At 38.8% G+C, this 23,978-nt stretch overlaps 1 pseudogene; it reads left to right on the top strand.

Annotated features, from left to right (window-relative positions):
- The window catches only part of LOC104392845, a 165,833-nt pseudogene that overhangs the window by 132,600 nt on the left and 9,255 nt on the right, over positions 1 to 23,978 (top strand).

The following is a 23,978-nucleotide window of genomic DNA, read 5'->3' as shown; positions in this document are numbered from 1 at the left end:
GGAAAAAAAAAAAAAAAAAAAAAAAAAAAAAAAGCAGAAGAAAAGTGCAGTTGGTTACTTGGCAGGCTTAAAGCAGCTTTACTCAGGCTGAGTATCTTTGCATAAGTGTTGCTTTAGCCAAGGAGCAGCTCCCAGTCCTTGTTACACAACTCAGTGAGGCATAATTCCCTTCATACAAAGCCAGGAAAAACAAAATATCAATGAATCAGAAAAGTATCTGACTGAGAACAGTGATCTCTGCAATCTGGAACTGATGTTAAAAATCCAATTGTAACTAATGTTTACAAGATGCAGGTTAGTAAAACAGCACACACAAACCTTCCACTTTCATTTTGTATCCCCTGCAGTCCTAACTTGCTAGATGAGAGAGGAAATGTTTGCATTAATTAGCACATGAACTTGATGGCCAATAGTCCTGGGTTGTTTTCCACGCCCTGGCACTGATCTGCTGTAGTCCAATTCTTGCTTATATTAAAACCATGTTTACTGAACTGGTTCAAGAGTGTTTAAGCCTACAGTCATTTAAGTTTATCTGGATGGAGTGAAGCATTACTAAAGCAGTAACCTCTGCCTGCTACCACTAATGCTCTTTTGCAGTAAACCATAGGAGCAGTAACGTTTACCACCAAAACTTTTGTAATTGGCTCACCAAAAGGTGCACACATTTGAACAAGAGTTTCTGGGTGTGAGTCTTACCCTGTGTGACCCACCTCTCTACCCTGTCTTCTCATGTGCTGAGTCTCAAATTCAACACTTCAGAACTGTTCTTTTCTCACTTCAGTTTGTTTGCAGCATTTCCAGAGGATGATGAGTTGATCAATGCAGAGGGCTTTTAAAAGTCAAAGCAGCCACTGTGTCTGTAAGAAAAAGAAAAACAACAACAACAACAAAAAAGCCTCCTATTTGATCTGGAAAAGTTTTTACTTCTGTAAAAACAATCAGCCAACAAATCATAGAATCATAGAATCATAGAATCTTAGGGGCTGGAAGGGACCTCGAGAGATCATCTAGTCCAACCCCCCTGCCAGAGCAGGGTCACCTAGAGTACATCACACAGGAACTCATCCAGGTGGGTTTTGAATGTCTCCAGTGAGGGAGACTCCACAACCTCCCTGGGCAGTCTGTTCCAGTGCTCTGTCACTCTTACAGTAAAAAAATTTTTTCGGATATTCACCTTGAACCTCCTATGCTCCAATTTACACCCATAATACAGGCATATTATGTACAAAATTATTTAAAAAATGCTGTCATGTATTTAATCCACACCATGAAAAATACAGGCCATATTCTTTATTAATTTGCCTTGGTATTAGCTTGAATTTTCATCTTCTGAGAATTTTGTCTCATTGGGACAAAGTGGCAATTTAAAAAATAAATTCAGAAGCAGTTCAGGTAGCCTGTTTATCTATAATGACAAGACTAAATGATACCAGATACTGACAAGGCTCAAACTGGGTTTTTTTAAGAAAGATGCCTGTGACTGAGGTCATGATCTAGGCTGCAGAGCTAGTACAATACTATAAGGGACTAGTTAAGAAAAAAGAAACTCATAATTTATTTAATATACTCAGTTAGTGCCCTTGTTGCAAAAATTTGGACTTTATTAATGAAATTTTCTAGTGGCACAAATATGGAATTGCATCAACCACGTAGTGAAAGATGAGAATATAAAAAATTAATTTGGATACTAGATATTAATAACAATAAGTTTTGCTATGAGCTGTGTGCCTTCAGTTGAATATGATTCAGAAAGAGAGATCTGAGTCCATCCATCAGTTTCAGAGACATCTGAGACAACACAGGAACTTGGCCAAGTGAAATGTAAATAAAAATGTTAATAGGTGAGATGCTATAAGCTATGGTGGATACAGTTAATGTGTTCAGTCACCATCACCTCTGTTCATTCAGGTTAGAAACAGGTAAAAGATGCTACTGAGACAAGGAAAACTGCCCTGTTCCTCCCTAAATTTCGCAGATAGTTCTACATGCAGTGAAAATATATGTATGCACTGAATTTAATGTTTTGCACCTCTTCGGACTTACTGCACATGTGTAATACTTGACCAGTAAGTCTGACTCCTACAGGGATATGATGTGCAGGCATAACACTTCTGGGAAGTGCTGGACCAAGCAGATATATATTGAGTTCAAAGTGTCCTGCAGAAAGACTTGCAATTTTTTTTTTATCCAGTCTGACTAGAGTTAATACACAGCAGGTTTAAGTGAGACAGAAATCCTGGCACATGTATAAATCCACAGATTTTTTACAGAAACATGGGATATGTTCATGGAAACCAATAATGAGAGAGTTTCACTTGTAAAAGGAGCCTGGAAGTGTTTGGTTGCTTAGTAAATCAAAATTAATGCTGAGAGGGATGCCTTTGCTGCCTCTTAATGCATCAGGGTATATTTCATGGAGAGAATCAATTATTAAAGCTATAGATAAACGTCAGCACAAGGCTTAAGGAGTGAAAACTGACCATTCATGACTCAAGGCTGGAAAGTGGTTGCAAGTTTCTAATTGCCAGAGGACAGTTTCCTGGAACAATGGGAAAGCAGGACTGAAAAAAAGACTTATTGTTTTCACAGTGGCGTTTGATCTATTTGGGAGCAAGACTGCATGCCAAAGGATGTCTGTGACAGCCAGATCAATGCAATCCAGATCCTGAAGTCACACAGACTGAAAGGTAGGCAGGGATCTGCATGCGCTGGGACTTACAAGCAGCCCATAAAGCAGTAGTATCACACACATCAGTTTAGACACATCTTCAAGGATTTCAGCCACTTCCACAGTGAAATACTTTTCTTCTTTTACTGAGAACCACAATGTCTCTTCAATACAGCTTTCCAAGTCAATTAGTCAAAGAGATATGTCAATTCAAATAAGCAAAAGGCTGCTTCTTAAAGCTGAGCTCAAGTGGTCAGTTTGTATAGCTTGACTGATTTGCATGAGCAATACCTGTTCACTCTCTTTTTTAGGGTGTGTGTTTATTTTTTGTTCCTGTTGTTTGTTAGGGTTTGTTTGGGGTTTTTTTTGGCTGCTGTTTTCATTTGCAACCTTCTTAACCAGCCTCATGGGCAAAGAAATGCAAAACCAGGATTGTATAATTTTCACCTTTTCATCTAGCAATCTGGTAGATACACTAATATAGTAAAGCAAACAAACAGACAAACAAACAGAAGGCAGAGCTAACACAGAGATCGAACAGGAAAAAAAAAACATTCATGATGCTTTGTTTGCTGTAAATAAATACAAAATGTTATTTCTGACATGTCACCTATCCATTAAACTTTTCCTTAACTTCTTCCTTGCTCTCTTCAGCACTACTTAAAAGTGGACCTGAAATATTTAAATTTCTAAAAAGAAATATGCATACATATAGCCTAAAGGTAAAGTTTATCCTGGGTAAACTTACAAGCTGAGGTTTTGGAAAGCTGGGGAAAAGGAGTACCTAAATTGGCAGATGGATTAGCAGGAAATCTTCTGGAAGTCATGCCAAGGTATAGAAAAGGAGAGGCACAGATGTTGAAACAAGACGCACACTCAACTTGCCAAAGCATAATGCAGAGGGATGTCACTGTCCTCCACAAACGTCACTCTCTCACCTATTTTGCTCATTTCAGGACACATCTACAAGCAGGCAGGCTTTCTGGTAGCTGGGAAAGAGGCTGTTTTAAGAATCTGAGCTGGAATAACAAAAGATTTATCCTTAATGAAATTAATATGGAGGTAACAAACACGCCATGAAGCAGGACGCTGTGTTTTCTCTGAAGAACTGGCATCTGATTTCCATTTGTCTCCTCTCAGCATGGAAGACTAAGATTTATATTAGAGTTTGGCTCCACAACTAGAAAGATGTGGTGAACTTGATATGATTTCAAGTGTACACTCATTCACAAGTTCAAGACACTCCTGACTGTGTACTATTTTAATGCCATGGGTTAATTACTTAACAGTAGTACAAAATTCCTAACTTCAACCTTGAAAGAAACATGTTTCAAACGCTACTTATGCACATATTTAAATGCCCTAAATATGAACACATGACGGTGTGTAAATCAAAGCTATAACTTACTTAATTTCTGAGCCCAGAAATTTTCTGTATTCACATTAGCCTCTGAATATTTCTATAATGAGATATAACTATCTTTTTTTAAAGTTAATATTGCTGTAACTGCTCCATATTTTATTGACCATATTTCCACAGTACCTGTTTTGTTCTTAATTATACATGAAGCTCAGAAGAAATATTTTCTGTTCTTACACTCTCTGAAAGTTAGAGATGGAAAGATTTTCAGACTGGATAGTTCATCAACAAGCAACTGTAATGCATTCCTTATTACTATTGAAATTTTTAGCTAGAACTGATGGCAGACAAATTAGTTACTAAGTAGCCAGTGAAACAAAATCTGTCTAACAATGTTTTATGTATTCCTTGTCTGTCTCAGCTGCTGGGCCACAAAAGATTTTCTCTTTTCTTTTTAAAGATGATTTTTTAAAAAAGATAATAAATTGTTTTCTAGACTAGTGTAAGACTGATCTGTAGATCACTAAGTCAGTGTAAAGATTCCAGCTGAATTATATACATTGTGGATGAGGCCCTTCATCTTTTCTGTTACCAGCTGTAGACATCATTGACAAACACCACTTTTCTCCTTTAAAGTTCTCCTTCTGAGAGCAATTTTGTGAGAAATTATCAAATGTTTAAGAGGGCAATTTTAAAGCTAGTTGGATCTTATATATGTACAGTGTTGTACAATGAATATTTAAAGCTATGCAAGAAATGTCATATGAATTTACCAAGACAGACTGAGACAGAATATTGCTTTATATTTAATGAGAAATTAATTTTAGATGAAGAAACTTTGGTAGACTAAATCTATTCATCTTTCAGCCTTATAAGTTCTTGCATGGGCATCTGTAAATTAAACTGGGAAATATATAAATTAATAGAATAATCATACATTCAGTAAGGAGTTGGTTAAACAGGATAAACCCATGGATAGCAATAAAGGGGAAGTGAGGTCCTCTATGAATAGATTTTAAATGGATCTTGCTTAACATTATTATTAGAAACTATGCCCAAAATATAATAAGAGACTAATAAAATTTACTGATGACATAAAATCAAGAAGCACCATCAACACAGATGAGAATGGGAACATTTCAGAAATGGAAAAAAACCCACAACCAGGAATACTATCAGAAACACAATGGACTGTTGGAGTATAAAGTTGGAAATGACAGAGACAAACCTAATCTGGCCTTGAACAGTTGCAGGTTAATAACAATAAGGTTTCCACTATTCACAGTAGTGAAATTCATGAACAGCTTTCCAAAATAAGTATTATGTAATCAAAGAAGATGGAGGATGGGGTTTGTTCAGTTTATGAAGGAGATTATATGAGCTCTTATTGCCTGCAGTAACAGGAAACTGGAAGAGTGTTGTAGAACCTCATAAAGGTTATTTCTAGCTTTTCTTCTCCCTTTACTTTGCAAAATGTTATCTGCATGTTTTCCTTGTTGTCTTCAGCAATTCTGTACTTTCTTAAAAACATGAGGAAACTATTGCAAGGCAGTGAAAGGTGTAGAAAAGAATTGCAGGAAATCACTATTAAAACACACAGAATAATTTTTCTCATTTTCTAGGCTTACTTGATTTGAAACACTGGAGTTGTACTGTGGGGCTGTTTCCATTGCAGCACATGAGGTGATTACATTTGAATTTGTTTCTTGGAGAAGACCCAACAAAGGCACTCCAATGGAAAATCTTGCAATCATGATACCACTGAGACTGTATTAACAAGCACCATTACATCACTGCTCACTTAAAGGACAATTCATCTTTTCCTTTTTTTTGTGTGTGGTTTTTTTTTGTTTTTTTTTTTCTAGACAGCTGCGAGGTGAGGAAACCTAAGACATAGAAACAAACCTGCATTATTGACTTGTTTCAGAACCCACAGACATGTGGGTGTGAAGAGTGGGCAATATCACTATCTTAAAGCACCAAATATTTTAACATCTGTAGTTAAGTAGTTCAAACTGTGGGAGCCATTTGGGGAAAGTGTTCACATTGAAAACAAAACAAAACAAAACAAAACAAGAAGAAAACAAGAAAAGTGAGTGTGTAAGTGGCTTTGTTTAGTACTGCCTGGTGGAAAAGTAACACAAACTACATATTTTGTATTTATAATTAGAAAAAAAAGAGCAAACACAACCTCAAAACTTCCTGCTTTAATGTTAGGATTCAAAGATTTCCTTTCTTTCCCTCACTCTTATTTTGATATCTTGATGCGTGTAAAAGTTTGGGGCTTTTTTAAATAAAAATAAAAATGCCTGTCTAGACCTGCTCTAACTGTTCAGCTTTGCTAGGACAACAGTACTGTGCTCCCACATGTCTTTGAGAGAAAACCTGTATCTGAAGGGATTGTGATGGGCACATGAACGTCTGCCTGACTGTTCAGAGAATAATATAACTGGGATTAATCTTCCTGTTTTTCAATAAACATTAATGGTGATTAAGTGGGGAATCTCAGTGCAAATAACAACATGATTAACTATTTCACTCATGACCAGAGTGTGTAAAGAAAAAGTACAAATATCTATAACGATTAGCACTATTTGCTGTGACCGGTACCTGTGTTTTCTACCAAGGAAGAAGCAAGCCTGGATGGGCATCTGAGGTCATCCAGTGAAAAGATGAAGTTTTCCTGAACTGACACAATAGGCCTACCCAAGAAGGATCCAGAAGGAGCTGTTTCATTATACATCAAGCATCTGCCCAAACAGTGGTGTATGACACCTTGTTTCACTTGCTCAGGGTGAGGCAGGCTGGTCTCCTGGACGTTTGCCTGTAAACCACAGGTATTAAGCCTGGAAAAATATCATCCAAGTTTTAACTTATAGAATTATAGACTAGTTTGGGTTGGAAGGGAACTTAAAGGTCATCTAGTCCAACCCCCCAGCAGTGAGCAAGGACAAGATAAAGTAACAGCACACAATTTTAACTCAACGGAAGAAAACAAGTATAATGTCATGCTTGGATTCATTGATTTCTTGCAGACATTTTGGTGGATCCAAATTTTCAAGACTAGATGTATGAAAGTCTAACATTTAAGTGTTATTCTAAGCAGAGCAGGTTGTCTCTAATTACGTGGGTGATTGTATGACAGTTAGAAGGATGCATATGGTATTAAGAGGCAGGACACCATCTCTGCTAGAGGAGGAAGAGGGAAAATTCGCAAACAAGAACTGAGAGGTGGGAAGATATTACAAATATATAAGATAAACAGGAAAATTCTCCTTTCTATGTGTACCTTCTGCAGCTGATATTATGCCTTTTAACACTAAACATAAAATTTCACCAATACTAAGTTATTTAAAGAGCAGAAAAGATTCCAAGAAATGTGATAAAGTGTTACAACCTTTGGAAGAAGAGGATAATTTTATCAACCATATTTTAAGCCTGGAGAGAGAATTTTAAACGTTGATAACTGGTGTTAAATTTAAATATTCTCAGAACAGCTTTCAGTCTACGTGTCTAAATTAGGTTCTTTATTGGACATATGTCTAAGTGAACATGAGGACAACATTTCTAAGAATGCTTATTTACTTCAAATTAGGAAATAAAGTGTGATCAAAGTGCTTTCCTGTTTTAGGGTATGGACTGGGTTGATTATGGCTTTTTCTGGAGTTTTGGTTTCAGCTTGGAAGTCCAGCAGTGCCAGGTGTTGTATGTCTGGAAATATTTAAAGAAAAACATCTCATATTTCATCTTCAAGGGAAACAAAACACTGGAAGCTGCACTGAGTTGTCCAAAATCACATAGCCTCCCGGAGAGAAACCAGGAAGAGAACCCAACCCTCCTGAGCATGTTTGACTTACAGAGATTTCCCTGGCTTTACACATATTTTGCATTCATTCTTACCAATCTGTCAGTCGCCCAGTCAGCCAGAAGTCTTCCTGAAAAAAAAGCAATGACTGAGCCAGAAGAAATATAAAGTTTGACTCAAAGCTATTTCAGCCAATAAGTAACTTTTGGTTTAAAATGCATCAGTAGCTAAAGCTCTGATTTCCTTCTTAAAGATCAAGATATTGCTCTTTCTAAGCATAAACACTAGTCATTTTTCCCCAATTATTGTTATTTGGCTTCTTATTTTGACTGCTACACCTGTAAGGAATAGTGCATAGTAAAACAAATTTGCCTTTCTCTGATCTCTGTACAGCTCTCTGTGTGCTGCAAGAGAGTTCTCTGGGCAGGGACCAGTCTGTAATAATGTGGATGCTCTTGCAAGAAGTAAATAGACCAGGCTTCAGCAATAATCTTAAAAGTTTTCTCTATCTATAGAGTCTTTATTTATAAAAATGTCTAAAGAGACTGTATATCCAACCAAGACTGCATTACTGGCATTTCTGTTTTAAAATTTTATGCTATTGAACTTTCCACATGGATTATTTGATCCTCCAAAATAAATTGCTTTTCAGTGTTGTAATGTCTGTCTTTAGTTGTCCCACTCCTGTTGTGTCATGAGCAGGTTTTCTCATTCCCATAATGATCTTTAAATATCTTCTCAAGCAACTTCCACAAGATATTTCTGTATTTCTTTTTAATAACCTAGATTAAAATGTTTATGGAAGTTGCAGTATGGTCAGTGATACAAATGTATGAGCTACAGTTCCACTCATCTCTTACTTAATGGAATTAGTCTTTCAAATGCACTTGGCAGGACTAGGATGTAGGTTAGAAACTCAGTCTGTTCTGCTGAGAGACCCAGACTACAAAATTTACTGCACTCTTTTCTATGTCATTTTTTTTATTTTTTATTTTATTTTGTCCTTGATAGCTGTTGCTCTACTTCCATTTAAGGGAATTTGACCTACAAAAGTTACCTCAGAATTTAAATATTATGGGAATGAAAATTTAAATATGATTGGAATTCAGAGTTACTGGAAAGCTCTCAATTCCCATTGACGCTGAAGAGGGCCTTGGAGCTAGTGAAGAACAGAAATCCCTGGGATTTATTTTACAGGAATATGTCTATATTAAATTGCACTGGAAATTTAAAAGAACATCACATTTTTATTAATATCTTCCCCATGTCAAAAAGCTAGAAAAGCTACACAGCCCCAAGACACAAGTGGTTTTGCTTTTGTTTTTCCTTTAATGGAAAGCTGTTATAAAGAACAACTTTTCTGAAATTATAATGACCTTGAAAATCAAGAAATTCTCATTTTATGAGCATAAGTACCTTTGGAAATATCATCTATAGCCCTGCCTTAGCAGATGATGAGGGAATAAAGATCTACTGTGCATATGCATTTTTTCCTTATGCTTAATATGAAATGGACAAGTCCATTGTTGTAATGCTGTAATTGTAATTAGTATGGACATAAATTTTGCATTAGCTTTAAAAAAAATACTACCCTAAATTCTGAAAAATAATGCCTCTAGTATTTTGGATTAGCAACAATTATACTCTGTGCCACTGTGTTGTAATGTGAGGTGCTACAGAGAGAAATTCTGGGTCAAAAATAGGGTTTCAAAACTAAGTAAAGTAAGATATTACCTCTGGTAAAGAATACCACCCTGCTCAGATCCCACAGATGAATAGGTCATATGGGCACTGCCTACTGCATTTTAGTCAAAACCCTACTTTTTAAAATGTATTAGCTGGTCTTCTTTGACTGAATAACTTAGTGACTGCTCCCATTGACCAGCTGCTCAGTAACACGCAGAGAGGACAGGAGCGTCTGCATGGAGAAGGTGAGAAACAGCTTGGAGAACAACCTCTCCAGCCAGTGCTGGACATGCACTAACAAATAAAGCTCCCCAAATAACTTACTAGCAAGTTATCTGGGGAGATAAGTAACTCTGCTTATGCTAAAAAATAGGCAACTGTCAGTGTTTTTCTGCACACAGACATTTCTCAGTTGTGAATTCAGTGTGAAATACAGAGTTCAGTCCTAGCTCCAAATAAGACCTTTAAAACCAGGTTTCTTTATTCATTTTATTTTCTTCAAATCACAGAAACATTTGTGTTTTAAAATGAGAGCCCTTTTTTTTCCTTGTGCTTTCTCTTTCCAGCCTCACATCAGTGACCTGATTTTCAGATGAACAGCTCTCAAAGTCCACAGGAGGTACTCAGCACGTCTGAAAATCAAGCAAAAATAGATGTGAATCTCTCTTTCTTTTTTTTCCTCAAGGAACTGAACTGCCAAGTCTCAGCAAACCAGCAAAGAAACCCAGTTTGTTCACAAATGCTTTAAAGCTGCATGTGTGTTTGCATAGACTGGACTGGCCTGAGTAAGTCTGAGTCACAATAAAAGGGAATTTTATTTTTCTAAAAGAAATCTTTAAATTCTTGGAGGTTTGGGAGGGGAAAAAAAGTAAGTCTGCCATTTGACAGATCTGCATCTGTGGGATCTGTGAGTAAGCCTGGAGCAGAATAAAGGAGGAAATCCCCCACGCCACTTAATTAAATGTTCTTGTGGGATAATCACTGCCAAGGAGACTCATCAGCTCAGATGGCTCCAGGGGCCTGGAGAACAGATCTTACGAGGAGACGATGAGGGAACTGGGGCTGTTCAGAGTGAAGAAGAGGAGGCTGAGGGAAGACCTCATTGCCTTCTAGAACTACCTGAAAGGAGGTTGTAGTGAGGTGGGTGTTGGCCTCTTCTCCCTAGTGACCAGCCATAGGGTGAGAGGAAATGGGGTCAAGTTGTGCCAGAGAAGGTTCAGGTTGGATATTAGGAAAAATTTATTCCCAGAAAGAGTGGTGAGGCATTGGAACAAGCTGCCCAGGGAGGTGGCGGGAACACCCCAAGTCCTTCTCCTCAGGACTGCTCTCCAGTCATTCTTCCCCCAGCCTGCATTTGTGCCTGGGGTTGCCCTAACCCAGGTGCAGGACCCTGCACTTGGCCTTGTTGAACTTCATGAGGTTGGCACTGGCCCACCTCTCCAGCCTGTCAAGGTCCCTCTGGATGGCATCCCTTCCCTCTAGGGTGTCAACCACACCACACAGCTTGGTATCATCAGCAAACTTGGTGAGGATACACTCAATCCCACTGTCCGTGTCTCCAACAAAGATGTTAAACAGCACTGGTCCCAATACTGACCCCTGAGGGACACCACTTGTCCCCTGCCTCCATTTGGACATTGAGCCATTGACCACAACTCTCTGGGTGTGGCCATCCAGCCAATCCCTTACCCGCCAAGTGGTCCATCTGTCTAATCCATGTCTTGTCAGTTTGGAGACTAATATGTCATGTGGGACAGTGTAAAAGGCCCTGCACAAATCCAGGTAGATGATGTCAGTTGCTCTGCCACCATCCGCTATCTCTGTAGCCTTGTTGTAGATGTGATGTTTCATGAGGTGATTTGGTGGTCATGGGGGTGTAGAGCTGAAGTTTGGACTTTATGGTCTTGAAGATCTTTTCCAACCTTAGTGATTCTATGATTCTATGATCAGACACAGTCAACACTGGTTTACAAAGGGAAAGTTCTGTTTAATTAATTTAATATCCTTCCGTGATATGATTATATCCTTCCATATGATACGATACGATATGATGAAATCAGCAATGTCGTGGATGAAAGGAAAGCATTACTTCAGTTTTCTGGATTTTAATAAGTCTTTTGTCACTCTTCCTCACAGCATCCTTCTGCACAAGTTGTCCAGTTCTGAGATGAGCAGGTATATGGTGCACTGGATGAAGAACTGACTGAATAGCAGAGCTCAAAGGATTGTAGTGCAGATCACACCTGTCTGGTGACTGGACACCAGAGCTGGATGTAGAAGTTGAATGCACCCATAGCAAGTTTGCTGATTGTACTAAACCAGGGTCTATCCCCACTTGCAAAGGGATCTAGATGGATTGGAACAGTGGACAGTGATTAATGAGATGCTGTTGAACACAACCGGGATGGAATAACACTAGTCATGAGTATAACTGGGACAGCAGCCCTGCAGAAAGGGATCTGGGGGTGCTGGTGGACATCAGGCTCAGTCTGAATCACCAGTGTGCCCTAGCAGTCAGGAGGTCAAACCCCATCCTTAGAGACATGAAACACAGCATCACCAGCAGGTCAAAGAGGTGTTCAGAGTTGCTGAGACCTTGAGCACTGCGTGCAGTCAATGAGCACCACAACTTAAGAAAAATATCAAAGTACTTGAATGCATCAAGAGGAGGGCAATGAAGCTGGTGAAAGGGCTGGAAGGTGTGTCCTATGAGGAGCAGATAAGGACATTGGGTTTGTCTAGTCTGGAAATAAGGAGACTGAGTGATCACCTTATGGCTCCCTACAGCTTCTGAGATGGGGAAGCAGGGAAGGAGGTGCTGAGCTCTTCTCCTGGTACTCAGTCGTAAGATGTGTGGGAATGGTTCAAAGCTGTACCAGAGGTGGTTTAGACTGGATGTTAGGTAGCATTTAATTACTAAGAGGGTGGTCAAACATTAGAACAGGACTCTAGAGATGTGGTCAATGCCCCAAGCCTATCATTGTTTAAGAGGCATTTGGGGAATGGCTTTAGTAACATACCTTAAATTTTGGTCATCCAGGAAGTGGTCAGATAGTTGGACTGGATGGTTGTTGTAGGCCCCTTCCAACTGAAATATTCTATTCCATTCTGTTCTATTCTATTCTCTCACTTCTATTCTTCAGCTTCATTTTGCCTTTGATGGGGACAGACATTTTTCCCCAGAGAGGTTGTGGAGTCTCCTTCTCTGGAGACTTTCAAGTAGTGGTTTTAAACTAAAACAGGGTAGATTTAGAGTAGACATTAGGAAGAAATTTGTTACTATGAGGGTGATGAAACACTGACACAGGTTACCCAGAGAGGTGTTAGATACCCCAACCCTGGAAACATTCAAGGTCAGGTTAGATGGGGCTTTGAGAAACCTGATGTAGTTGAAGATGTCCCTGCTGACTGCAGGAGGATTGAACTATATGGCCTTTAAAGGTCCTTTCTAATCCAAACTATTCTATGATTCTAGTGTATAACAATGTGCTTTTAAAAAATCTCGTTAAGTGGTTGATGCACTTGATGAGTTGATAATTTCCTTGGTCATAAATACCAACACAGTAGTATGCATTGTGCATGAAATATATTTATCTTCCAGCAACACAAGATATATCTTTGTATCATTTGGTTCATGAGAAATTTTCTGTGTTACAATTGAGTGGGTATTTGGGGTTTTGCTTCAGTGTTTTTATGAAAATTTCTGATAATTTGATTTTGAATCACCATGAAAATGTATCTTCAGAATTCCTAACTTTAAAAATAAAATTATTTCTGTTCATGCTAAATTAATTCAAGCAGAACATCTTGTTTCACCTCAGTTTGAAAGTGCTTGCTATTACTAAATTCATTATTATAAAACATTTTTAAAAATCAAGTAGGTAAAACTGCAGTTCTGAAAATCAAAGGGTTCCTTTTCCATTCAAAGATTTTATTTTGGAGTTTTGCACAAAAGCAGTTCACTAAAAGCTCAGCACATTTCTCCAGAGTTTCAACAGTCCAGTCTTCCATTTTTAATGACAAAGTTTTACCCACTTTACCTCAACCAAGATTTATTTACACTGCAATGCAGTTCTCCCTCAGTGTGTCTTGAGGCAGAATGAAGGGAAGAGTATGTTGAAGACAAAAAATACAGACATATGTACTTGATTGACTGTTTCAGATTGCCAATTATGTTATTACTCAGTATCACCTCATTATTCACATCTTATATCAGAGATGTTAAAGATCACATTGAGTCTATTCTGGCATTCATAGAGCTGATATAATGTGATACCAGTAAAGTATACAGTTATACATCAATATCTATTGCTACCAAAATGTTCAATATTCATCAAAACTATGAAATATCAACCTCAATTTCATTGAAGTTCAAACACAAAGCATAACTATTCAAGACAGATTGAAATTATAGCACCAGTTTAGCATCTTACAAACAAACTGTTCTTTAAAAAATCAGCCAACTTCTCTGATCAGTTTGTGAAATAATAATTGTTTCATGAACCTTCATTTGGCCAATACATGAGAGAAAAAAGGGGGAACATTTAAAAATCTGGGAAACTACCATACAACATAAATCTAAATTTATAAGATTTTCCTATATTTTTGACTCTCAAAGATACTGTTATCCTACTAATATAAGGGTGAGTCAGAAATTAAATGAAGTAAGTTTTCAATCTCTAGTTTAAACTTCAAAAATTCTGTCTTTCTCGTTTATTTGGAATTAAGTCATTAGGAAGTATTGGGCTACATGCCTACAATGTTGACCATCATGATGACTCTGGGGACCTATATTTGCTGGTAATCTCTGTCCAAGGGCTGCTGCATATCCTTTTTAAGTATGAGTAAACAATTAAAGATTGAAAAGTGAGAACCTTTCCCTCCAAAACAAAGTCCATACCTCCTGATCCAGTCTTCCTATAGATGGATGAGTTTACTTGAACACCCAAGCCACAAAGTACAATTTTGCAATTATGGGTTACTTTCAATGTGGCCTACTTCAGAATCACGTGTAGCTGTAGCAATTCAGAAGATCAACTGTGTTAGTAAGTCAAAAAAGATATAAGGAGAATGCAGCTCATTTTTAAGGGCCATTGACTAGTTTTTGTCACTATGTCCTGTCTTCCTACAGAAAAAACGAGATGCAGATATGATGCTACAGAAACAATTTGTGTTGTGATGAAAGACAGTGATGACAGAGGCTGCTTTGAGAAAGAACACAGAGAAACTATTTGGACAAAGAATGCAATCCCAAACAATAATTTGTTCTACAGAGAAATCTTGGGTCCAAAGAAGCCTTTGTAGAGTCAATGTAAGAAAAACTGATAACTGAACAAATTCAGAAGAAAAATTGTGAACACTTTTGAGTAACACAGGCAATGAGCTAATGGAGCACCTTAACAAGGAAGCAATGATTTCTTCTCAACTCAAAGGTTTCAAATAAAAATGTGCTTCCTTTCTGAGACTTGCTTTTATCAAGAAAGGTATAAAGGAAATGAAAATATTTACAAGGAAATCAGATTACTAGATCAATAGTCCTCAGCTCTTGATAGATTAACAAGAATTGTGTGGCCAGGTTTTCTGTAATGTTATGAGGGGAAAAAAATTGCACCATTTGTGTTACTGGATTTAAAACCAGGTATCATTTAAACATTCAACATTTTAAAAAATTGAATCCCCAAATGAAACAAAAAAGACAAAATGTTCATCCAGTTGTGAGCCTCTCACACACCTTTTACAATTTTCCTCCCCAAAAACACAATACTCCTTGATCTAACTTGACACCTTGTAGGAATCCTGTGCTGTGGACAATTTCTTTGCTAGAATGAATGCACTAGAGCTCGACTGTGGATCCAGTTTACTACATGGAAAGCTTACTACTTGGTAAAGCTTGAAAAATCCTTAATAGGATTTTCATGGCCTCATATTTATCACACATGCATAGCAGATGTAGCTTGCTCTGATGACTGGATTTGAATTTGATGCTTTAAGATACCAAGTAAGTCTTGTTTTCACTTGCATTTTTACAAAGTGTTTCAGTTCTCTTGACACCAAAGCTCGAAACAAGAGACCAATGTACTTATCTTCTGGGATCCATGTGTTTTTCATTTGTAAATGTCATCAGCCATTTCTTTAAAAATCCTGCAAATTGCTAGAAGACATCAGGGTCAGCACTGACCTGAGTGGGATATTTCACTGCAGAGGTAGCACGTAGATAATCAACACTTATACTTTTAAACATTCAGAAATCCTTGAATCAGCAGAGTTTTGCAGTGACTTAATCACTACTGAAATGCATTGTTGTAATGAGTAACGTAAAGTTAAAAAATAAATTAAAAGTCTTAATTTGCTCTTTCTGGGAGAGAGTATACATTAAGATTTAAGCATATATCAATACTAGGTAGCAAAACTGTAGTTCTTATTAATCTGCACAGATGTTCCTAGTCCTTGTTATTCTAATCTTCCAATTGCTAGTCCCCTTGTAGGTACCAAACATCCTGCAAAGGAGAGGCTCTGAACCCTTATAGATTCCATTATTTCCTCTAATTCAGTCTATCATTTCCATGTCCAGCTTTGATCCAGTAGGAACTGAAAATACATTGTTTATATTTCTCAAAAGCAACCCTGATTCCTTCTTCATGACCTTCCTTTCCAATAGTTCTGGATGCTGTGCTCACATCAGAAAATTGCATAATTGCTCCCTTCACCTAGAAGCTGGCAGACTGCAGAGACAAAGGACATTTGCCCTAGACGTATTTTCTTCAATAGACATCCTTGCATGGACACTGTTAGCAGGAGGCCTCTAGGTTGGATGGACAGTTGATATGACCTAGAGGAGGCCTGTTTCTATTTCATAGCAAACCCAAGAGCTGAACACAACCCTGCAAAGAGCTGTGAACCAAGTGACTTCACATTTGAGGGAAGAGAGGTGTGAGTCTCAAGATCTTGAGTATACGAGGATCATTCTTTGCTAAGGTTTGTGACCAGAATAAGTCACACAGATGGAAAGAATGCACAACACGGTGATTTAGAAACTCTTGTGGTCATGAAAGACCACCATTGTATTTGTGCATGACCTACAAGTTTCAGAGGCCATATGTGAAACAGAACACGCAAGATGTTACTTTAAAGAACAGGCCGTACAGCTTTGGCAACACCTGCTGAACGCTAGGGAGTGTGACCTCTTGTTGATAATTCGTAGTACAATTTTTCAAAGAAAGCAGGAAATGGAGGCTCAGAGCAGAAAAAAAAAAGGAAAAGAAAAAAGAAAAAGAAAGAAAAAGGTGACTCTTGCTTGAAAGCTCTCTATATATAGCCTTCCAGAAAACCTTAGCTGAACCTCTTACTTCAGCCGTATTTGTTGTTATTTTAATTATTAAGCAGGATCTCTTGAAAGAAAGAGAAACATGAACATTAACACAAGGCTAGAAGACAAAATACTTGTGCTCTCATTCTAGCTTTTAATCTAAGAGTATATACCATACATACATATATCATATACATATATCATCATATACATGATGAGGAAGTAATATAAAAACCTCTATTTCCCTGTCTGTAAAGTGGGGATAAAAATATTTTCTGTTCTATTCAAAGTGGTGCTTTGAGGCTTGAGGATATCCTTAGAAAAACTTTATTGGTGCTAGTGGGATTCCATGAGAAGAAATTGTTCAAGGGTGGAGCAGAAGCATTGAGAAAATTAAGTGTATGGTTGATCACATCTGTGATGAAAGCTAGGAATCATGGTCCTTCATGTCAGTACTAGTGAGAACAAGGACAAGCTACTAAACAGTAACAGCAAAATAGTTGGAAACTGCAATATAATACACCCCCAAATGAACTGGTCATGTACTGTCCAACACGGTAACATAAGGGACTACAGGCAGTCGTGGTGTCATCACAATAAAACTCTAGTTAATGGTGACATGAGGTCCTATTGCTGTTTCTTCCAAGAGACATATTACAGGCATGGAGAGAGCTACCTTGCATTTATATAGATGTTTAGCTCTGAATTAAGCCAATCTCAGTCTGTTGACTTGGACAGAACTGTACTTATTTATACCAGATTACTTGGCTCTCATTATAGTCTTCTTTTCTTTTTTCACTTTAGTATTGCCAGTAAAAATCAAAACCAAACAAAACTCTGTCAAAATAGGTCACAAGTCTTTGTGCCATGAATTTGGCCCTTGGCAGTGTTTTCCCATTGTGTCCAATTCCACCACAGCATTCTGCTCCCTGCTGCACCCAGTCTGCAGCCTTCACCAACACTGGGACATCTTTCCTGCAGGACATAGTAAGTAGCTCTTTTAAGGAGTCCTCATCCTACCATATACCATGTTGCTGGGCATGCTGAAGAGTATTTGAAGGTGAGAGATATATCAGAGCATGCTTACAAGTTGCTAAGTTCTGTTAATTTTGGCTTAGCACCTAAAAAAGAGGATGAACTGATCTGCAAGGCAGGAGCAGGCAGGCAGCTTTCTTTCACAACTATTTTTAGGAGCCGTAGGAACAGATCATTGCTGAAGACACACAGGAACAGGTTGCTGGTACAGTGGTCCCATGGCTATTTGCAGTTATTTTGGAACACCTCTGAAACTTCTGCAAGTATTTTGCTCAGCCCTTAACAGATGTACTATTGCTGGACATGAGGAGTTGAAGCAGGTGTTAAAGTGTTATGCTGAGAACAGAAGTCTGTGGTGTATAAGAACAGCACAAAGGGTGGAGCCCTAGTTTCACCTGTGATGGTAATAAATCATAGCATATATCAGAACTGCCTTTTCCACTCCTTTCCACCACACCATACTGACCACTAGAGTTTGCTATCTTAGTGTTTGAGTGAATGAATACATAAGCTCTGAAACAGCCCTACAAAATAATTTCCAAAGAAAGCATGAATCCCCCTACCACAAACCACAGAAATGACAATGCCCTTCTCCCACTATTGAGATGAACTCAACTTGAAATGTAGAAGAAGCTGCAGGAAATGTATTATTAAGTAATTGGCACTATATTCTCTGTGTTGGTACATTGCCAATGTTCCAGCAATGTGCTAAGGGGCACTGTGCTATTTTCAGATTAAGTGAAAAATCAAGGTCTTGACTGCTGATTATTTTAGCTAATTAAAGATCCCTTGGCATTTATTTGCAGAAGAAGGGATATTAGCTTTGATGAGCTGGCAAAACTCCAGCTAAGAGAAGCAAATGCTGCAGATCAGGTTCTCCCTGAAGTTCTGAAAGGTGAGTGTCCCTTTTCTTCTTTCACTCTTAATAAGGGGCACTGTGCTATTTTCAGATTAAGTGAAAAATCAAGGTCTTGACTGCTGATTATTTTAGCTAATTAAAGATCCCTTGGCATTTATTTGCAGAAGAAGGGATATTAGCTTTGATGAGCTGGCAAAACTCCAGCTAAGAGAAGCAAATGCTGCAGATCAGGTTCTCCCTGAAGTTCTGAAAGGTGAGTGTCCCTTTTCTTCTTTCACTCTTAACCGAGTAACACTGAAGTGTGTAGTAAAGAAAAAAGAAAAAAGAGTCACTTTTCACCTGGAAAGTGGTCACAAGTGCATCCCTATCTCCCTCTGTATAGTTTGTAAACTATGTAAATTATGAGATGCTCTAGAATGGAAAATGAAATGTGACAGCAAAAACTCATTTAAGTTTTTGGATACAAAGTGGATGCTGATTTTGGCAACTAGACCAATTTCTGGATGAATCCCCAATGTTGTTTCAATGTTCTCATATTTAAGACTTCTCGTTGAGATTCTTCTACTCCTTCTGACAGAGGTACTGAACAATTCCTTCTCATCTCCACTTACACCCCTGGTTCAGCTGGACCCATTCCCAGAGATGGCATTAGCAGAGGGAACACTGACGGAACAGACACTCTCTTCTATCTAACTTTTCGTGACTGCTGCCACCACAATCCCAGGGAGCAAGACACAAGGAAGACTAGTTCTAAAGAAGTCTTGCTCCAGCTCTGCAGCTCTGGTAACGAGTGTCCTCATTGACTGTTAGGATAGGACATGTTCTGTCAAGACAGGGAACTGATCCCCCTGATCTTTAACAATGTCTCAGCTTGTGGAAAGCGATTCTTTTCAGACACACACGATTTTGCCACATTCTTACAAAGACAGCAAAAGACTCTATCCTTTGCCAAAATTCAATTATTTGCTTCAAAGCTTTAAGGGCCAAAGCCTCTCCATCAAAATGGCTTCTCAGGAAAACACTTCCATGGTGAATAAAAAAGTATTACCCCCATCCTCATACCCCAAAAAGCTTCTCTGTGGCACAGTCTCAAAGAATCCAAAAGGAAAGAAAAAGAAACAAGCCAACCAACCACAAAGAAACTGGAGCAGATTAAACAATTTCAGTCTGAGTACCTACACTTCAGCCAAGTGATAAGCAAGTGAAAAGGGGGCTGTATGAGCACATCAAGCCAACCGAGCTTCTATTAATTACTGGAAATAGTAATAATATTTACCAGGATGATGAGACAGGAAAAGAAATGAGCCCTGAGATAGCAGTCACATACAATCATAATGTTCCCTCTTTTAACATCCGTTCCATCTGTTTCTGTTACTCACTACTTGTTTCCCTACTGAGGTCATAATATAGTTCACTCATGGTGAGGTAAACACAGTTTAATGGGACTACTTGCAATGAGTAGGCCACAAGATGCAATTTACTGGATCACAGTCAAAGAGTAAAATCTCAAATACTCAAGCCTCAGATTCCAAGCCTCAGGTCTCAAGTCAAAGGTCTCTTGCATACTCTTTACTTTCAGAGGGAATCAGCTTTCTAAGTGCCTAATTCCTTTTGGAAAAAAGCCTAAGTCATCTAGCAATAGCACTTTGAAATTGTGACTTTCTGTCTAGTTATCTGAGCAGAGCCATGCACTTGGAGCATTCATAAACAATAAAATCACAGTCATTGTTTTTCCTGAACTGAGCCCCAACCCAACAGATGTAGTTATAAAGAAATTAGAACTAGAAACAAACACTTTAGGAATTGCCAAATAAGCTAAAAATAAGAGCACATGACATGCTGCAGAAATAAATTATTCTGCCTCAAAACTTGAACAATAGTGATCAGAGGCAGCCTGAGAATTTGAGGTCAAGCCAGAAAAACAATAGTTTTTCAGCACTCACAGTTCAACATATGCAACTGCTCTTTACTATGGTCCTTTTGAAATACATAGGGCTGGCCGAAGAGCCACAAGAAGGATGAACTATGTGGTATATTGGGAAAAGTGAGGAAATGAGCAGATATGTTTCTCAAAGCAGTTTGGGTGACTGGGAGGATGCAGAGGGATGCTCTATTATTCCTCCTGGTGCTCCTGAGGCAGCACAGGAGCCCAGTTGCTCAGTCACTTTCATCAGTTGTAATGAGTTTGAATCATTCTATGACTTTACTTGTGCTTTGGCCAGACACCTGAAATCCCTCATGGAATCCTGGCTCCTTGTCTTCACATCTCCACATGCAAATATAGTTTCTATAACACCAGATATCCTATCCCTTCAGAATTATAAAGGTCCAAAGTAAAGTCAACTAACCTTTTAATATCGGCCTTTTCTTTAACTAAGCAAACATTAAGTTTGTCCTTTAAAGTCAAGCATGTAGAAAAATGATGTCTTTCTGTCCAAATTTTTTACAAACATCCCTGAACATTTCCTAAACCCTAAATAACTTGACATTTTATGCACAGCTTTAAGCAAAAGAACCAATCTGACAATGCTCTGCTTTAAAGCTGAGGCCACAGCCTCCCCCACTTGATGACTGCTGCTGTTCCCAATAATGAAATAGTCAGAGTGTTTGCAGATGGCTTTCTTTGGTCTAACCATTCTGCAGAAGTGATATGCTCTTTGGGGGCCAGTGATCTTTCTGTTCTTCTCCAGCTTTCAACTTTCAACCCAGGAGCAGCACTTTAGTAATTTCCTCATACAACGTTTCGGACCAATGAGCAATTTGTGTCTATTGGTGTCTATTGGTGTTGAAGAGTAACCCTTTAAAGGAGAGTTTCATTTCACTTCAAGACAACACATACCTCCCTAATAAGCTTGCCTGAGAAATACTGTGATGCTTCTGAAATTACATCTTCTGTGCCCCTGTTATCGTTGCTGCAACTTTCACCTAATATGAAACCCTTCAACACAAGCGACTTTTCAGGCTACTCACAGAGCTGCCATGACATTATTGTAACTGTAGGTACAAACAGGGAGGTATCTCTTTGAGCTACCTCATTGTGGCCAGAGATGTGTACAGCTGCCATTGATCACTGTGCCAAATTATGTAGCCAGATGGGACTGCAGGTCTTGATATAGAAGTTTAGAGTGAAAAGCCTAAATTAGAAAGATTTTTCAACTGTTTTCCTATGTCAGTTTGAAATAAATAACACACAGACCTCAACTACAACTTCAGATAAAGCAGGTTTGCATTCCAGACACAATGCACAGATCTCAGATAAATAACCACACAGAAGAAGAAAAATAGGTGATTTATGGACACAGTTACTTGAGTGAACCCATGAAAGTGTGGCAGCCCCTCTTCTACTCAGCACTGTAAGGCCATTTTCCTGGGTGTTGTGCAAACAGCCCTTAATGACTAAGACACAAAATAGTGAATGACTAGGCTAGACTACAGCTTTTTAGGGGTAAGCAGCAGCAATAACAATAGAAAAGTATTTCCAAATGTCATCATCTAACCCTGAGCCTAGCCAAGGTGAAGGCACAGAGTGTGTTAGATATCCAGTGGTATATACATTTACTCTGAAGCTGTCTTACATGGTCCAGAGAACCATCCTATTGCACATTCTGGGCACAGAACTGGTGCCATTGGTGTGCGCCTTAAGTCACCTGGGCCTGGGTGAGGCTTGCAGTTAGGCTGGAGGAGATCCAGGGTGCTGCATTGGCTCTGTCATAGCTTCACATTTGCCTGTAGGTAGGAGACAGTACAATCACAAGAAAGCTTTGCCACTCCTTCACTGAATCATGACCTAAAGCATAAAGTGCTTTCCTTGGCACATTATGGATTATGATGTTTTATTGTGGGCAAGTAATAGAATCACAGAATCATAGAATGCCAGGTTAGAAGGGACCTCAAGGATCATCTGGCCCAACCTTTCTAGGTGCTACTACATTTCGCATGAGATGGCTCAGCACCCTTTCAAGCTAAGACTTAAAACTGTCCAATGTGGGGGAATCTACCACTTCCCTTGGGAGACTATTCCAATGCCTGACTCTCCTCATGGTGAAAAATTTACCTATTGTGTCTAGTCAGAATCTCCCCAGGATCAGCTTGTGCCCATTGCTCTTTGTCTTTTCCATGTGACTCCTTGTAAATAGGGAGTCTCCACCTCCTTGGTAGCCACCCTTTAAGCACTGAAACATGGTAATAAGTCTCCCCAAAGCCTTCTCTTCTCAAGGCTGAGCAAACCTAGTTTTCTCAGCTTCTGCTCATATGGCAGGTCCTCCAGTCCTCTGATCATCCTTATGGCTCTTCTCTGGGCCCTCTCCAGCCTGTCCCATCCTTTTTGTAGAGCAGGGACCAAAACTGAACATAATACTTCAGGTGTGGTCTGACAAGCACCAAGTAGAGTGGGATGGTGACTCCTTGATCTCTGCTGGTGATGCCCTTGTTGATGCAGTCCAGCACCCTGGTGGCTTTCTTTGCCCTGCAGCTCACTGCTCACTCATGCTGAGCCTGTTGTCCACCAAGACCCCCAGATCCCTTTCCACAAGGCTGCTCTCCAGCCAGGTGGATCCCAGTCTGAACTGCATTCCTGGGTTATGTTCCCAGGTGCAAGACCTTACACCTCTCCCCATTTAACTTCATAAGGTTCCTGCTAGCCCACCCCTACAGTCTGTCTGGGTCATCCTTGAGGGTGGCTCTCCCTTCTAGAGTGATAAAGACAATTGAAGAGTGTGGATCTCACAGCCTTCATTGTGCCATAAATTGAAGTATATGTGGGGCAGTGGGAGGATCATATCAACCTAGAAAAATGAGAATTATCTTTTTTCATCTATCATCACACAGTGAAATCTTCCACTGTTTTGTCTCTCACATAAGTCATAGCCATCTGCCCACAGACTGCACAGCCTATCCATATGACACTCACCTACACATCAAACACCTCCTACAGGAATACCAAATATTACATTGTGAGAATAAGATGGGACAATATCTGTGGATATATTCACCAGTCTGTTAATTTTCTGACTTTTATAAAACAAATCACTAGGGTTTTTATTCAAATATTTATTTGTAAATGGTGGTAATTGCTTCCATTCTCTAGCTTTAGAAGACAGAGATCAGAGCAAATTCAGGAACAGTATTCTTAGTCCTGCCCTGCTAGGTTTAGGAGATGTATGTGTTCTATCCTGTGTGTAGCAGTGCATGCATATATATGTATGTACAAGTAAGTACTTAAAAATCCTATTCTGACATACGACAGAGAGACGTAAAAAT

The sequence above is a fragment of the Chaetura pelagica genome, unplaced genomic scaffold, assembly GCF_000747805.2.
Source record: "Chaetura pelagica isolate M959 unplaced genomic scaffold, ChaPel_1.0 scaffold27, whole genome shotgun sequence".
Classification (NCBI taxonomy): Eukaryota; Metazoa; Chordata; class Aves; order Apodiformes; family Apodidae; genus Chaetura; species Chaetura pelagica.
The sequence above is the reverse complement of the archived record's forward strand: the minus strand, read 5'-3'. Positions and strand labels throughout refer to the sequence as shown.